This window comes from Corvus cornix, chromosome 20, assembly GCF_000738735.6.
Source record: "Corvus cornix cornix isolate S_Up_H32 chromosome 20, ASM73873v5, whole genome shotgun sequence".
NCBI classification, from domain to species: Eukaryota; Metazoa; Chordata; class Aves; order Passeriformes; family Corvidae; genus Corvus; species Corvus cornix.
In genome coordinates, this window is record NC_046349.1 from 1,807,642 (window position 1) to 1,825,161 (window position 17,520).

At 42.5% G+C, this 17,520-nt stretch overlaps 1 protein-coding gene across 3 annotated transcripts in view; it reads right to left on the reverse strand.

Annotated features, from left to right (window-relative positions):
- LOC104683777 (agouti signaling protein) overlaps positions 1 to 17,007 on the reverse strand; it is a 39,471-nt gene extending 22,464 nt beyond the window's left edge. The window contains exons 1-2 of one of the 3 annotated variants that reach the window (XM_010390739.4): positions 16,461 to 17,007; positions 12,620 to 12,664 (exon numbers count right to left, since the gene is read on the reverse strand). The gene's annotated coding sequence lies outside the window, so the exon portion shown is untranslated. Of the gene's footprint in view, positions 1 to 4,632; positions 4,725 to 4,960; positions 5,164 to 12,619; positions 12,665 to 16,460 lie in introns of those variants that run through there. The other 2 variants (XM_039563679.1, XM_039563678.1) reach the window with 2 other exon arrangements.
- Between the last annotated feature and the right edge of the window lie 513 nt (positions 17,008 to 17,520).

Here is a 17,520-nt window from a genome sequence, read left to right on the forward strand (position 1 = left end):
TACTCTGGGAATGGTCTGATATACTGTTCATACAACACATACCTTCAAACTCTTCGCAACCATGGCCGTGAGCTAGCAATAAAAAATCAGTCACAGCTCGATTTTGTAGTACAGCATGCCTAATGCTCTCTACATCAGTTAAAAGCTCATTAATATATGGGAAGTCCTATTAAATTCCTTTTCTGACCAACAGGCCAACTTTTTCAGATTGTTATAGCCATGAGCTGCAGCACCCCCTGGGTTAAAAATAGCCAATGGTATAAATGCACTCAAACTCATACTGTTTACCTTATCATTACAATCTTTATCAAACGTGGAAACACTATGCTGGTATCTATTTCACATCCTATTTTTCCAACTTTCTGATGCTGTAATGTTTTTCCATGCTTGTATAGAAGGGGCAAACATAGTTAGCTTTCCCAGGTAGCAAGGATCCCCAATTGGACTACGCGGAATCCCATTCCATGCTCTATCTCTGCATATCAAAAACACTTCAGGAGGTGAAATCTTTCCTCCAGTTGTGTCAATAGACTCAGCTCCTCCCAGCATGGCCGGCACGTTCCAGCCTGGATGGAGTGTCCTGATACGTTCTGTTTCCATGGAAAGGAGACCATGCCTTGTCGTGCCTGGTAGTCCTCCCAAGGATCTCCATAGGAGAAAACCCCAGACCCGTTGGCATATTGCATTGGAGGCACCACATTGGAACAGTTGGTCCATGGTGTTACGTTAACAAGAGTACTGGGAAGAAGGGACCCATAAAGCTGTAGCTCTTGAAGAGGCAAGGTTGCATTTTTTGTTAAATTGGCAATAATACGGGTTTGCTGCAAGGAGTGCCAATAACTAGACCAACAACTTAAGCACTCGCCCCAGTTTCTTTTGTTTTGCATTTGTTGCTCCACTTCCTCATTGATTTTCCCTATATCTGTCACCCATTTTTGAAATGTGTCCTCGAGTGAGATCCATGGCACGCCAATTAGACATGTGCGAAATGGATCTGCTGCCGATGCCATGGCCAGACAGAAGTCTGTCTGGTTCGCCTGGTGAGCCCATGTTACCCACACGTTTTCTCTTTCTGACACTGAAGTTATCACAGCTTTACTCAGGGTGAAAGTACTTGAGAGGAGGAGCCACATGTAGGGCACCATGCCTGGGTTTCAGTGGTCTAAAAAGAGCCCCCAAAGCTCAGTTCCTGGAATTCCAAAGGAAGAATGGAGAGTGTCTCAGTTCCTGAGTGTGCTTGGCAGGATTAGAATGAGAATGGGGTGAAAAATGGGTTTTCAAGCAAGATGACAAAGCTCTGATGAGATGAAGCTGCCAGAAGTAGAAGACAGGTCCAAAACATTTCCAGGATTTGGACTGTTCTGGTTCAGTAACAACCATACTTTAGAATTTCTGTCTTTGGCTTTTCTACTACAGAAACTTGATTTTTCTAAGAAATACAGCTTCTAAGCGAAAATTGCTGGAAATTACATCATTGTCTTTGTTATGGGCTAGCTAATGACTAGAACTTCAGTTTTATTTAGGATCTTACCAGTCTCTGAAGCTGTGCCAGGAGTGTGGATGTTCACTTCAGCTCTGGAATTTTGGAGACAAACAGTCGTGGAGACAAAGATGTTGCTTTTACAGTTATGGCACTACCACTATGGTTTTCCCACCAACTTGACCTACCTCTCTACTTATTTATGTCAAAGTGGTTTTTTTCTTTAACTTCTAAAAAATTTTATTTTTCATTAAAAAAAAATATTTTTAATTAAATTTTTCTTTATCTTACATTTTGATATCTCTGAAACCACTTTAGATCATGGAAAATAAGTTACATCCAGAGTGTCAGGTATTGAGTCAGACCTATTGAAGCAGCCCATTTCAAAATCTAAGGAATATACTGAAAGAACAAGCTTTGAAATTCAACATATAAATGATTAAAAGCTCAGAGTGAATCTTAAATAATCTATAAGTAGATATTATTTATATATATATATATATATATATATATATATAATATGTAGGAACATATTATATATCTGTACATCTGATGATTCACTATGGGCCACTGGATGGTTCCCCACTGGGAATGGGCCACTTTCTTAATTTTGCTTTTAACCAAGTACATTCCCACCCACAAAAACCATGGATGTCTCTGTCAGCTGTGCCTTCCCAGAGTGTTCCCCCAAAAGAACATCCCTGCTGCCATGAGCAGCTGGACCTGGGACCTGCAGCTGCTCCGAGCAGCCTTCTAGGGCTTCTTTTCACTGGTGCAGGAAATGCCTCAGTTATGGGCATTTTTGAGAAGTTCATGGCAAAATTAATTTAATGTTTTGCTCTGCTGGGAGATAGGAAGATGCTGGTGTGCACACCCAGGCATTTTTAACTGGGATATTTCTACTGTCAGGACAAACCCCATATTTTATATTTTGCTAAACAGATAAAATTATAATGTTGAATGGATTTGAAATGCTTAATTCAATACTATCTGTAATGTAATGCCTTTCTCATTATCCTAGGTTGTTTTTTTAATGGTGTGAGCATTTCAAAATGCAGAGAGAAGCAAATGGAAAAGGTGTAGTGAGTGTTCCCTGCAGGGAGTGCTGCCTTCTCTTTCCTAATCACTGAAATTTTATTTAATTTGCACTAAGTATATTAAAGTTTAACCACCCAAGGAAAGAAATTTGAAATTGTGTGATTTGAAAGAAAAAAAATAAGACTATTCCACTCAGGTTCAGGGTTTTTTTCCATTAAATTTGCTTTTTAAAAGGAAGGTTGGTCATATGTTAAAAATAAGAAAGTTAATATTTCTTCTATGCAAACATCCTCCATGAGCATGCACTCTTAATTAACAAGGTGTTAATTATTTAGTCGAGGGTTTTAGTAGGTGTTTAGTCTGCAAAATACTGGGGGCTAATTCATGTGTGTATCTCTCCTTCTGTGTCTGTGTGTAACAGATTGAAGGGAGTGCTAAAGAAAAAAAATCCATATTTAAGCTGGCAAAATCCTTCAGTTTTCAGTGAATTGGGGTTTTTTAGGTACAAGAAAAAGGGGAGATAACTAGGGAAAATACTCTATCTGTTACCACTTGTGTATTTTTGCATTTGGACTGGAATGCTGTGAAAGCTTTCTGAGCCTGCCTCAGTGGGGAAAAAAATAATTATTCTGTGAAGTGGGAGATGGATCAGGAAGTGAAACTCTGATATCTGTAAAGCAAACACGTGATGTTCTTGGGGGGAAGAAAGCCCCAAACCAGAACAAATAACCAAAGAAAAACCAAACCTGACTAAAACCACCAACAAAAAAGGCTCCAAACCACCACAAAACCAAACGACAAAAATCCCCTCTCAAGCACTAATAAGCATCAAAAGACCTTTTTTGGATAGATATTGGTTAAACTGTCTAAAATGAGAGACTTCAGACTATCCAAATGAAGTGCCCAGGATTCCAAAGGGGCAGGCAGGGAGCAGAGCAGTGATGCCTCTGCAAGACCTTCCCTGGCTCGGGCAGAGTTTCTCACATTAAGAAGATGCCCAGAAACTCTGAAATTTCCAGGCACAGCAGCAAAGGCACTTTAGAACACAGTGAGCTCTCCTCTGCCTTCGCAGTGTGGCTGAAAAGCAGCAGAAAGAGAGCTGTAAAGTATAGATGGAGAAATAAAGCAGGGAAAAATAGACAAAAATCTGGACAACAGAAAGAAATTAATCCTTTTTGGAAAATAACAACTGTAATAAAATGACCCATAAATTTGTTCATTTTCCAGTGATTGCAGGAACTATGAAATTGATAGATTTGCTGCAGAAATTGATGTTGAAAGAAAAATTCTGGTGCTGCAAACAGCAATCAGAAATGATCTCTGCATTTTGTGTATCTTGTTAACTGTGTAAAGCAACCGTTGCTTGCTGAACTCGCACAAAATGAAAGAATATTAAGAATACTAATAGAGGACTGGAGAACGGGATATGTGTAGTGTAGGATTAGTTTTTATGAGGTGCTACAGAGAAAACTGACAGGGCAAGTTAGAAAAATAATTACAGTCTGATGTTAAAAGAGAAATAGTATCATTCCTAAAATAGATAAAATCTAATCCCTTGTCTTTCTGAAAGCGTCAGGAAAATATTTATTTCAACATTGTATCATAATTTTATTTACTGCACTTAGGGGAATAAAAAAATGTCACTAATCAATTGGAACAGTGTAAAAATACGGCTTAGGAAAGGTACGTTGTTAATGTTAAAATCATGTAATAAAAGAGTGGACACAGATAATATAACATCTAAAATAATTTCAGGAAAAAAGACTTACAAGTAGACGAAACAAAAAAAGCAAAATTTGCAAGAAAAAAACCTGAAGAGGCAGAAGCACCGAACAGAATCCAAACAACCTAAACCACAGGCAGTGCCTGGAAAAGAAAGATTTGGAGTCGAACAGAAAAGCGGAGCAAATAAATGCAGAAGAGCAAAATGGTAAAATAACAAGAGAGTTTTAAAACTTCACTGCTTGCCAGACCCGCGAGGGAGATCTGCAGGACTGATCTGAGGTAAGGGGAGGCAAATCTCCCCGGCGCAGCAGGAACACGGGAGCGGTTCGGCCCGGGACAGAGAGCGCAAGGGAATGCCCTGCAGAAGGGTTTCAGGGGTTTGCTCCTACCGCAGCAGAAAGGTGCTGTGCCGCTCCCAGGCCCTGGCGCGCAGCCGGGCGCTGCTCCCCGTGTCCCGCAGGGCAGCGGCCTCGGCACCGCGGCGCTCCCCGCCTTATCCCGGGCGCACGGCAGCGGCGTCGGCCAAGTCCCTGTGAGGATGGCCGGTCTATTCTACTTCAATCTCTGCTTTTTCTCAGTTCCCCTCCCCACCTCAGCCTCCCTTTTTTCCCCACTCTCCTTCTCTCTTTGCTGTCTCATGGAAAAAAAAAAAAACCAGTAGAACGTTGAGCCTCAGCCCCTCCTTTTTCCTCCCATTTGAAACCCACGAGGACTGACCTGGGTCTTCAGACAGAGGCAATTCCAGCTGAGATTTTCCTGTCACTCAGGTAGAAAAGGACAGATAGGAGGGGAAGGAAAAGACCTGCTGATAAACCCCATCCGCTGTGCTCCACTTGGGCTCCTTGGTGCTTGTTTTGGGCTCCTTGGTGCAGGACTCCCTGTCCGGCAGGCTCCTTCCCTGGGAAGATCACTGGGAACGCTGGGCATCTGCACGAGCAGCTCCTCAGCCATTCCCAAAGCAGGAAAACTGGGAGTTTTTCATTGATTAACTCCATTCTAATGAGATAGTTCTGTGGAGTCTCTAAAAGTCAAAGCAGCATGGAGGAAAGATTTTTCTTCTTAAGCTTGATAAGGCATGTACAAAGACCAGACGAGTTTACCCAAATGTGGATGTAATTATTCAAAACATATCAAACACGTCCCTTTATAATTCCAAGGGTTTCATTACACATCTTCATGTATACTAATACTTTTTGTTGGCCATTTTGCAGCCATGTGCATGTTATGAGTGCCATGAGGGTTGAAGTTTTGGGGTTTTTATGCCTACTTGGATAAGTTCTGTGCAAGGCAATAGATAGAAATGAGGAATGGTTGAGAGCTCTTTAGCTGCTGACTGCTCATGTTTGCAGCCTGGGGCACCAAAAGCTTCACACAGGAAGGAATGACAAAGCAGCAGTGGATTTTTCAGAAGCTGAATGATCAAATTTGATTCAACAGCCTCAAGAGTGGCTGTATAATAGAAGTTGCCTGAGGGGTTGAAGCTCTAATATGAAATAAAACTGCAGTCCCATTGCATTTCTCTGTCTTATTAACAAGGCTGTATTTTTAGTGCTGAGGATCTCATCAGGACTATTCTGGGGTTGGAAAAATGCCTCTTTGGGAGGTCTTTTTATTATTTTTTTTTTGTTTCACTCAGTCAGCATCCCAAACTGTGGTAGTTTAGGTGAGAAAATGATAGTAAGGAACACGAGCTGACTTTACAAGACTTGAAAAATTTGCAAAAAACCCATGAGGACATGGGAATTGCTGCCTTGGGGCAGGAACCACCCCTTGCAACCCCCAGACTGGAAAATTTTGTAAGTATCTAAAGTTGTTTATTTTCTTTTTTACTACTTCTGATTGAAGGCACTAGCAGTTTGCGATGTTGCAGAGTTTTAGACTGCAGAACATCTGCTAAAGGAGACAGTGCTGAGCCTGTGTTTTTTCCAAAAAGCATCCAGAATGTTGGCTGGGATCCTGGGACACTTAGGGATTACCCACCAACGGAGTTCCTGCGTGAAGGAAAGATGTGTCCGGCCACCAGAAATGTGGGGGACAAAATGGGACTTCTGTGAGTGCTTGGGAAGCAACGTTTGAGGGACCAGGTGGAGAGGAAGTTGATGAGGAAAAATACCTGAGTGGTGCTCAGAGCAGCTTCTCAGAGGAGCTGTGGGAAGACACCTGGAACAGGAGGGGGGACACAGACTTGCATGAACATATGGAATTTCTGAGGCTCTTGAGAGATTCTTTCCCTCGTTCTCTGCTTCACTTTTATTGGGTGATGGGTTTAAAATGAGGCACAGTGGTAGAACTGGCTGAATTTCAGAGGGTTGGGATGTTAGTTTCTAAAACTGGCATTTATAAGATGAAAAACTTCAACAGCAACCAAATCCTTCATCTGAAAGCATTTCAATTACAAAACTTTATGTGCTGATGTCTGCAGGGGAATTTACAGCATTAGCAGCCTCTCTTTTGGAAGTGCAATTTCAAAGTTCAAGTTGAAAATTCTATGATTTTTAAAATCCTACTTAAAATAAAAGCTTAGTCTAAATTTCCCATTACAAACCCACTATGTTTCAGACACTGCTGTTATTAAAATTAGGGTCAAATTCTGTTCTTAGCTTTCCTTCCAGTCTTAAGGCCCTGAATTTACATGTCATTATATTGCAAACATTTATGGGATGCAGTTAATTTTCTCATTTAAAAGATAAATAAATCCCCGGGATTTGTTCTGTGCTGCTTTGTAAAGAAACTCCACTGTCATGGTGGAGTGTGTTTTGAGTTGTCAGATGTGATGCAGAAAGCCTGGTTTCCATTCAGTGTACCAGACTTGTAAAAATTTGGTGTGTGAGCACATTTGGCCCTCTTTTTTGGCTTTATCTCAGTCAGTGTTTCATTCTTCTCCCCGTTTGGCTCTTTTTATTTTCTGTTCTTTTGCATTTACAACAAAATCAACATATTTTGCCTTTTCTTATTCCACTTATTCCATAGCTAGCACATCTTGGCTTTTCTTCCTTCTCTTTTGTACATGAATATTTTCCTCTATGGTATTTGTTTTCCCCAATTTTTCCAGCCAGCAGTTTCCTTTCCTCTCTGATATGTTTTCAGACTCTCCTTCATCCACTGGTCTTTATCTGTCTTTCCTTTATTCACCTCATTTTTCCCTAATATCCATGCTTTTTGATCTTTCTCAATTCTCCCCATTTTGTCAACCTCTCCATCTTCTCATAATTTCTTGTGGCTCCCTCACCATGCCCTTTATCCCTCTTTGTTTTCTGACCACCTCCTTTGTTCTTCGTGCCACCTCCTCCCTGCACCTTCCCCTTGAGCATCTCCCTGCAGACGCAATTAGTGGCATTAGGAATGGGATGGGACAAAAAGAGTCCCCACAAGGATCTGGGTGCACATGGGGTCTGTTTGCATTCACACCAGGGTGAGCGTGCACCCATCATCTGCAAAGTCCTTTGAACAGTCTGTGGATTGTTACAGATCACGTGTTTTAATGGCCTGGTACTGTCTCATAAAAGGATTTGAAGTCTTTCATGGTGTGTTGGTTTGGCACAGCCTGGTTTTTGGTAGCGGGGGGGCCACGGAGGTGGCTTCTGTCAGAAGCTGCTGGAAGCTTCCACCATATCCAACAGAGCCAATCCCTGATGGCTCTGAAGGTGGACCTGGCACTGGCCAAAGCTGAGCCCAATGAGAGAGGTTGGTATCGCCTCCGCGCTAACACATTTAAGAAGTAAATCAAAACAAAGTGGGGGCACAGTCTTTTCTACCCAGAGAAGAGGAGAAGAGGAGAAGGTGAGAACATGTGAGAGAAACAACATGGCAACACCAAGGTCAGTGGAGAAGGAGGAGGAGGGGGAGGAGGTGCTCCAGGAGCCAGAGCTGAGATTCCCCTCTGCAGGCCATGGTGAGACCATGGTGGAGCAGCTGTGCCCCTGCAGCCCCTGGGCATCCATGGGGGATGCAGAGATCCACCCGCAGCCCCTGGGGATCCCCGGGGGATGCAGAGATCCACCCGCAGCCCCTGGGGGAGGTGCCCGTGCCAGAGCAGGTGGATGCCTGCAGGAGGCTGGGATCCAGTGGGAGTCCTGGTGGAGAGAGAGGGCCCTGCTTCCAGGCTGGAGCAGCCTGGCCTTGGAGGACTGCAGCAGTTTTGGGAGGACTGTGTGCCCATGGGAGGGACTGACAGTGCAGCAGGTTTGGCAGGACTGCTGCTCGTGAGAGTGGACCGACGCTGGAGAAATTCACAGAGAACTCTCCCGTGGCAGGGACCCCACGGTGCAGCAGGGGAGGGGCTCCTCTCCGTGAGCAGTGGAAGAAAACGCTGGGTGACAAACTGACCGAAACCCCCACGCCCTGTCTCCCTGCCCTGTCGGTGGGAAGGAGGGAGGGGCTGGGGGAAGAAAAGGTGGTTTTTAAGGGTTTATTTTATTTCTCCTCTGATTTTGTTAGTAATAAATTCACTTTGTACCTCTAAGTTGAGTCTGTTTTGCCCTTGCAGTGTCTTCTCCTGGTCCTTAATTCATGAAGCCTTCATTAAATCTTTTCTCTCCTCTGCCCAGCTGTGGCAGGGGAGGGTGAGCGAGTGACTTTTGTGGGTGCCTGGCGTTTGACCAGTGTCAAACCACGATGCATGGGTATATGAGATCTGACTTCTCACAGCAACGTCTCTTTGATTTTTGGAGCCATGTTCCTGTGACAAAAAGCAGCTGAGCCTTCCTTGGTTTGCTGCATTTGTAGTACAGTGCAAGAATCTTAATTTATTAATAATTTATTAACTTTAATCTCAGTTGCTAATGCTTTTATTGGGAAAACATTGTTATTCTGAAAACTTTCCCATCTTGGCTTAAAAGGTGTTTTTTTTTCTAATATATAAATAAGAAAGTGAAATTAAAATTGCTGTTGTTTACAAGTCTGCCACAGGTTTCAGTAGGCAGAAAATTCTCTGCTTCTGTGACATGCCAATATCATCAGGTGATCTAAAAGTATTTAATGGAAGGACCATCTGAAGGGCCTCTTAGAGATTTCACATGGTTGTGCTGCTCACTCCTAAGAGGAAAAAGAATATGAGTTTTTGGGCAGCAGAACAGTGCAAGGATGGGAAACCCTGACGGAGCAAAATCAAATTTCAGCATTTTCACACTTTGAGATTTGGTTTGGTTTGGTTTTTTAAATCCAGGCTGCTTCTCCTGGAAGAACAAGCTCTAAAACCTCTGTACTTGATAATAACTTTCTTTCATCTTCTAATATTAAATGACAGCATGAATAATATGCAATATCAAGTTATGAAGCATCTTGTACTGGTCATCTAATGAGTCTGCTGCGATGTAAATAAAACAAACCCAGCATTAACTTAGATGTGAAATTCACTGCAGTTGATATAAGCAAAGCCAAAGAACAAAAGTTCTAGTTGATTGGAACAAGATGAAATTCATATCCAGATTGGTGTAAACTCTGGGTAATTAGCTTAAAACATTGTCCAAAGAAGATATGGATAATTGGGTTCAGCACTGCCGAAGATCACCTATGTTTCTTGAGACAGTAAGTCTTTTGTGCTTTGAAGCTGCTTCTCATTTTCTCAATCAGTCCCATATGAGAAGGGCTATTAATCTTATAATTTACTTGTCAAAACTTGCTAGTCAAGGCAGGACAAAAGCAACAAGAAATGTGGGAAATTTAAGAGATTAATTTGTCCTGGTGGCTTTCAAGAAACCCAACCACTGTAATGGAGATCAAACACATCTCTGAAACAGTTCAGTCTAAGGCAGGGATCACATGGTAGAAGAAAATAAGCAGGGCAGGAATTATTATCTTATTTTATGCAAGGTGTCTAGAGAAAGATAAAACCTGTGTATACACACATAGAGCACTGTGCTCCAGACCCAGGTGCAATGCAGTCCTCTACTTAAAATACGTGTGTACAGAACCATAGAACACAATCACAGAATATCCTGACCTGGGAGGGAGCCACAGGGCTCACCCAGTCCCACTCCTGGCCCTGCACAGACACCCCAACAACCCCACCCTGGGCATCCCTGGCAGCGCTGTCCAAACGCTCCTGGAGCTCTGGCAGCCTCGGGGCCGTGCCCATTCCCTGGGGAGCCTGGGCAGTGCCCAGCACCCTCTGGGGGAAGAACCTTTCTTTCCCTGATACCCAGCCTGACCCTCCCCTGGCACAGCTCCAGCTGTTCCCTGGGTCCTGTCACTGGTCACAGAGCAGAGATCAGAGCTGCCCCTCTGCTGCTCCTTGGGAGGGTGTTGAAGACCCCAATGAGGTCTCCCCTCAGGCTCTTCTTCTCCAGCTGAACAGACCAAGTGCCCTCAGCTGCTCCTCCTATGGCTCCTCCAGACCCTTCCCCATCCTTGTGGCCTCCTTTGGATGCTCCCTAAGGGCTTAATGTCTTTTTTTACATTGTGGTGCCCAAACTGTCCCCAGGACTGGAGGTGAGGCCTCTGCAGAGCAGAGCAGGACAATCCCCTCCTTTGCCTGGCTGGAGATGCTGGGCCTGATGTCCCCCAGGACAGGGATGTCTCTCCTGGCTGTCAGGGCACTGCTGACTCACATCCAACTTGCCATCGACCAGGACCTCTTCCTGCAGCTGCTTTCCAGCATCCCATTTCCCAGTCTGTCCATACACCCAGGGTTACCCCGTGCCAGGTGCAGAATCTGGCACTTCCCCTTGTTGAGCTTCACACGGTTGGTGATGGCCCTCTTCTCTCATTTGTTGTGGTCCCCCTGCAGGGCCTCTCTTCTCTTTAAGGGAGTCAACAGCTCCTCCTAGTTTTGCATCATCTGTGAACTTGCTCAGTTTCCCTTCCAGTCCTGCATCCAGTTCATTTATGAAGATGTTGAAGAGCACAGGGATGAGGATTGAGCCCTGTGGAACCCCACTAGTGACCCGTGCCAGTCTGATGCCACCCCGGTCACTGTCACCCTTTGTGCCCACCCCACGAGCCAGTTGCTCACCCATCCCCTGATGTCTTTATCCACAGGTGGGATGGACATCCTGTGAGAAACAATATGGAAAGCTTTGCTGAAGTCCAAAAGAATTACATCTACTGGCTTTCCTAGACTGACCAGGTGTTGTTCCATACTCCCATAGAAGTAAATCAGCTGGGACAAGCAGGACTTTCCCCTCATGAAGCCATGCTGGCTGTGACCCAATGACTGCATTGTCCTCCAGCTGTTTTTCAATACTTCCTAGAATAACCTTTTTCCACAATTTTAGTGGGCACTGAAGGGACACTGACAGGCCTGTAGTTCCCAGGGTCCACCTTCTTGCCCTTCTTGAAAATCAGGACAACATTTGCCTATTTCCAGTTGGCTGGGACCTCTCTGGATTCCCAAAATCACTCAAAAATTGAGAGAGGCTCTGCAATGACATTAACAGCTCTTTGAAGATTTTTGGACAAATCCCATCAGGCCCCACCGATTTTTAGGGATCCATCTGGGGCAGCAGATCCTGCACAATCTCAGGGTCAACTGGGATTTGATCGATCTCACAATCATGGTCCTCCAGAAGAGGGCACTGAGACCCCACCGCGCCATCAGCCATTCTTCGCCTCCATCTTCAACAAGAATGACTGACCAAGGAGGACTCAGTGCCCTGAGAATAAGTTTAAGTGCCTGGAATCAATTTAAGTCAGTGCCATGTCAAATCAGACATTCATTAGAAACTTGGGAAGGCAAATGTGAAATAGCTGCCAAAGAGCAAAGGCATTTCAGTACAAGGAACATCAGAATAGAAGTCCGCAGATTTTACACCAGATGTTTTAAAAAGGGAGCAAATTATCACTATCAAGAAAATTCTTATCCATATGTGTGAAAATGGATAACAACAAGCAAAAACATAGGAATGATATGTCTGAAGCATCATACAAGATGAGATTTGAACAATACAATGAGTCATGAGAGTTTCTTTGCAGAAGGGCTACCAGCACTCAGTGAGGTCTCTGATTCTCAGATTCTGATCTGAGCTCCTGATCCCTCCTGAAAGCAGCCAGCTTGGTTAAACAGGTTATATCTGATTAGTTCTTGCTTTTGAATGGGAGTAGATGTAACAAATATCCCAGAAATACCAGGTTATGCACATCTGTCTTTGCAAAGGTCAGTGGAAAGCAGTTTAAGACCTTTATTATTTCAGTGGCACATCCCCTGCTACTGGTTCTGCAGGGCTGCACTGCTATAAAATTATTTTTTTTTCTGTGATAAATAATGGAGAAGACAGGCATGTTTGGAGACCATTCAGAGAAACCCCAGTGCTGGCAGTGGGAGAAGTGATGCATGGAGTGAAAGTGAAACCAACCTGATTTATGCTTTTGAGTAAAATATTCTGAGTTGTTGCATTGCATTTTGGTGTAATAATGCTATAGCTCAGGAGAATGTCTTACCTTTAGGCTCGAGAAGTCTGGTGTCCAAATGGTTGCTCTGAAAGTCTGTGAAATCAAAGGATGCTGTTTCACTGGAAGCAGTCAAAAGGACTGAAATCCACGCAGCTACAGGTTGGCACGGGATTTACTGCTGGGTTTATGCAACATAAAACCCCCCAACCTCCCACTCCCTCTTGATATTCTGGTTACTCTTTCCCGATCTTCTCTCATTCCTTTTCATTGCTTGGAAATTCATAATGTTAGTTTTCTTTCGCTCTAATGATGATATGAAGTATTGCAGCCAGATTTGACTTTATTTCTTTACCCATCGCCCTCATTTTTAGAACCTTGTGGCCAATATGGATAGGATTTTGTTTTGCAATTTAAATACTTTAAATCCCTGAGAAGAGAAATAGAGGGAGTATATTGATGATGGGAATACTGAAAATGTCGGAGCTTTTGCATTGGAACAATTATAGGCAAAGTATTTACTGAAAAGCTTTATCCAAAAATGCCTTTCATTATGCAATTTAATAATGGCAACTGCCTGTGAACAGTTAATGCTAACCTTCTTTTACACTTTCATACTTAATCAGGAAGAGTTTTAGCAGAAGGCTGAATGTTTCAAATTTGTGTTCTAAACTTGTCTGACCTGATCCTGCTTCCATTAAAAAAAAAGGAAAAACTTTAGAGGATGTGTTCTTAGTTAAACTAAGTTCACTTGGCTGAAGAATAAAGGCAGCAAGAGTGGAGCATTAGGAACAATAAAGGGAAGAGAGGGACAATGGTAACGTGAGCTGAAAGGTGGCAGATGTACTTTTTATTGTCAGTAATGTTTTCAGGACTTTAAACTGTAAATGATTTTAGGGAAGGAATTTCCATTACTCTGTGAAGTACCTGCTGTATTTCTGATCACTGCAGAACCTGGTGCATCACTACGTCTCAAAATGTCAAATATCTTCACTATGTATGTGTTGAGCTTTTGATGGGATATCCTTCCTTTTCAGATGAGGGTGAAAGAGCAGAGGAGGCTGCTTTTCTGCTAAGTTCTTTATTTCATAGTCTCATAGCTTTCTGAAGGCAGAGTTCGAAGGGGGTACATGATAAGGCCAAGCAGCAACAGAAGCAGCAGCAGGCAAACAGCAAGCAGAAAACCACTGCTTCTTCTTTTTTCTAAACTTACAGAAGTGTGGATTAGATTTGTTAATTGACCAATAAGATTAAAACACAATTCCAGTTTTTCTTAACCCATCCTGGTCTAACAGTCGTAAGCCTTACACAAGTGTTACACAGGTATTACACAGATCTGCATATACAGTTTCTATCAGCTCTTATTGTTTATGTGAACACTCCATCTAAAAAAAGTGAACAGTATAATTCTATCTCTATTTTGTCTAAAGTAAAGAATTCTGTGAAAAGGTAACACTGCTGCAGCAAGAACTGTGTTTAAGGTCTCTGCTGCAGCTTTTCAATGTTTAAGGCACTTAGCATATATTTCTACTAAAAGTTTAAAAATCTATCTTTCTATTTCACTTTGGTGTGACTTCATGTACCTCAGCTTATCCAAAAGTTTTAATTCAACCCCTGGGCCTGAGTCCAGAGGAACTTTCACTCCAACATGTATGTGTATTCTACAGATAGAAAATGACCTTTCCTAGGTGCTTCAGCATTTTACATTAAATTCTTACATTCTTTGCACTTTAAGTTACAGGCTCTAATGGTTGTCATGACCACCTCATTAAAAGCAAACCAACATTTTAATTAAATAGCCAATTTACACCCAGCATTCATAGGTTTGTTAATTCATGTTATGTTCATAACATTTTTCATCTCTTAGTGAGTTACTGTGCTGTGAGGGATGTATCTGAACATTAAAACAGGCTACACTGTTGGAATCTTGGAATGTCCTAAATCAAATTTAATTGTTCTGCTACAGCCATAATCTAACTAATCACAGAAAAGGATTTTAAGGACCCCATAATATTCAGTAAGGGTTGCCATTTTTTCAGCCTCAGACATTTCTCAGTAGTACTGCTGTATGTTTTGAGATAAATCACTACTTTTTTTGTTGCAATGCAGTTTGAAATGCAGGGGGAAAAATCCACTACAAAACCAGCATTGCAATACATTTTTCATTTTAAAAATTATGTTGGGTTTTACTTTCCTACCATTTAAATATTAAGATACTGGAAACAAAGATCAGTGGTCTAATTGCTCTACCAAAAAAAAGAAAAAAAATCTGAGCTTGCCATCCTCCTTCCCCAAATGGAGCGAAAGAAAAACTTGCTAGAATTAATCTGAAAGTGCAAAACTTGTTTAGCATTTGTGCCACTAACTGCGTGGGCGTGAAACCCAGCAGCTGATTTCGAGACCGAAGCACTGAATTCTTCAGATATTCAAAACCTCCACTTTCTTATTTTCTATACCAGAAAAGCAATGGACATCTGGTCCTTGTTAATGCTGTCACTGTGTTTACAGGTTTCAGAATTCTGTGAAGGTCCTAAAAACATCTGGTATAAATCTGAAAATATATGATGATGTACCACATTAATAAATAAGAATTGCTGGTACAATAGCAAAAACATTTTGTAAGTGATTTAAAACAACCCAACTTAGCTTTCAATGAAATCTCTCCTTAAACAGACTACTAAACTCTCCACAGTGAAGAAACTACTTATTCTCCCCTATAATATAAGGAATTTATTTGAGGCTGGTGCGTGACAAAACTCTGTAAGAAGTATGTTTCATATGAAAAGATGTTTATAAACTTAAGCTGTCCAATTTCTAAAGGCAAACTTATAATTTAAAAAGCAGAAAGAAAACACTATCTTGCTGTTCCGGTTTGGCCAAATTTAGAAATATATCCTCGGAGAGAAGGCACAACCGCCCCTCCCCCACCAGGTTCGGGAAAAAATAAATTTTCCTCGAAGGAAAGTGAAGGAGATAAAACTATTTCTTTAACAAACACACGGGAAAAGGGAAATAATGCTAAATAATAAAATCTCTCACTGTGGAGAAAAAACCTGGGAAACTGTTAGAGTCCTCCTGTTGGTCTCCTCGGAGCTGGGGCTTGGCGCAGGGCCAGGCCCTCTGCGCTCGGTGGAAGGTCCTCCTGATGTGTTCTAATATTGTAGCAGTCCAGTGGAAAAGGGAGAAAGTCCGAAATTCCAGGGAAGGATAAAATAATTCAACTCTCTCTCCGGAGAAAAAGCAGCTGAACAACTGGCCAAAAAACCTGTCCTTGGGAAAACAGCAAGCTGGGTGCTTCCTCCCTCCCCTGCCGCAGCTGGGAAACAAATTGCTATGTGTGTGTGACCTTGAACAAGCTGCAAACTGCTTTGAAAAAGTTGTGCTCAGTTTTTCCTTCCCCCTCTTAGGCTCAGTTTAGAGGTATAGAAAGGCACAGAAATTAATTTCTGGGCATAGGCAGCGATATGGGATACACATCATAAGGTCACCCCAAGACACTTGCCCATAAAGGAGATTTGCAGAAATTAATATTTTCAATTTAAAAAAAACCCCTTTTCTCCTTTTTTAATATATTTAGTTTTTATTTCACAAAAATTGGAGAGTAGTTATAACCTTCAAGTTTCAACCAAACTCTGCTGCTATTTTAAACATAAAATATATGTATCTATTTATGCCTACATATAAGCAGAATATTTAAACTATAGATTATTCTGGCCCCTGTATTTTTGTTTTAGCTTTCTAAAGAATCCATATCACATCTAGAGTTCTCACTGGAGCTGCATCTTCTGAAAATACTTTGTTGTAATTTAAAACAATAATGAAAAATATAAAATCATTAATAACTTATGAATAAAAGCAAAACATCCATTTACATCACAAAGAATTTACTCACCCCGGAAATGTAGCTGAGGAAACTCTACTTCCAGCCAGACTGGAATGTCATAAAGGTGCTGTACATTGACTGGCAGTTCTGGCTTTTCTCACAGCAAGAAATTCCACTGCAAGTCAGGTGAAACTAATCCTACCAAATCCTTTGATTTATCTAGAGCTTCTTAGGTGACAGCTTTTAAGGCCTTTATCTAGATTTATTTTTCCTGAAAAGGAGCCACCAGAGCAAAGGAGGGAAGGGAAGAGCTGTGAGAGCGTGAGGGCTCCTAGAACTGCAGTGTCAGCCCAGGGGATGTGCTCAGTACATCTTGTTTAGCTGCATTAGAAATGAACCTCCAAGTGCATTTAGCACATTAACTTTCTCGTAGGCCTTCCTCTGGCTGCACTTTGAACATCCTGGTCTGGACTCCTGTTTTTATAAACCAGACATGAAGTGAAGGAGGGATGTGAGCAGTCTTGCTTATACTGGATATCCAAAACATGTTGGCAGGGGCTGTACTTTGGAAGAGTTGTATTTCTTTCTTCCCTCTCTGATCTGATGGCAACTGGGAATACTGCTGTCGGTTCATCCCATCCTTTAGTTATGCAATAGAGATTTGCACATCAGGTTATTAGGGCCCAGGAGACCCACCCACGGGCACTCCTGGGGAAACAAGAAACTTCTGACTTAGTTCTGGTTTGTGGGTTGTGTTACTTGTTTTGTGCCTTTGGTGCTGGCAGCTATCACATGTTGAAAGCAAAGCCCCATGACAAAAGGAAGTCTATTGGTTTGGCACCTTCCTTCCATGAATTGCAAAGTGATAGAGTGGACTGGGTTGGAAGAGACCTTTCCAGTTCCACCCCCTGCCATGGGCAGGGACACCTTCCACTAGATCATGTTTCTCCAAGCCCCATCCACCCTGGCCTTGGACACTGCCAGGGATCCAGGGGCAGCCACAGCTTCTCTGGGCACCCTGTGCCAGGGCCTCCCATCCTTGCAGAGAAGGATTTCTTCCCAATGTCCCATGTAACCAATATCCCTCTGCCAGTGGGAAGCCATTCCCCCTTGTTCTGTCACTCCAGGC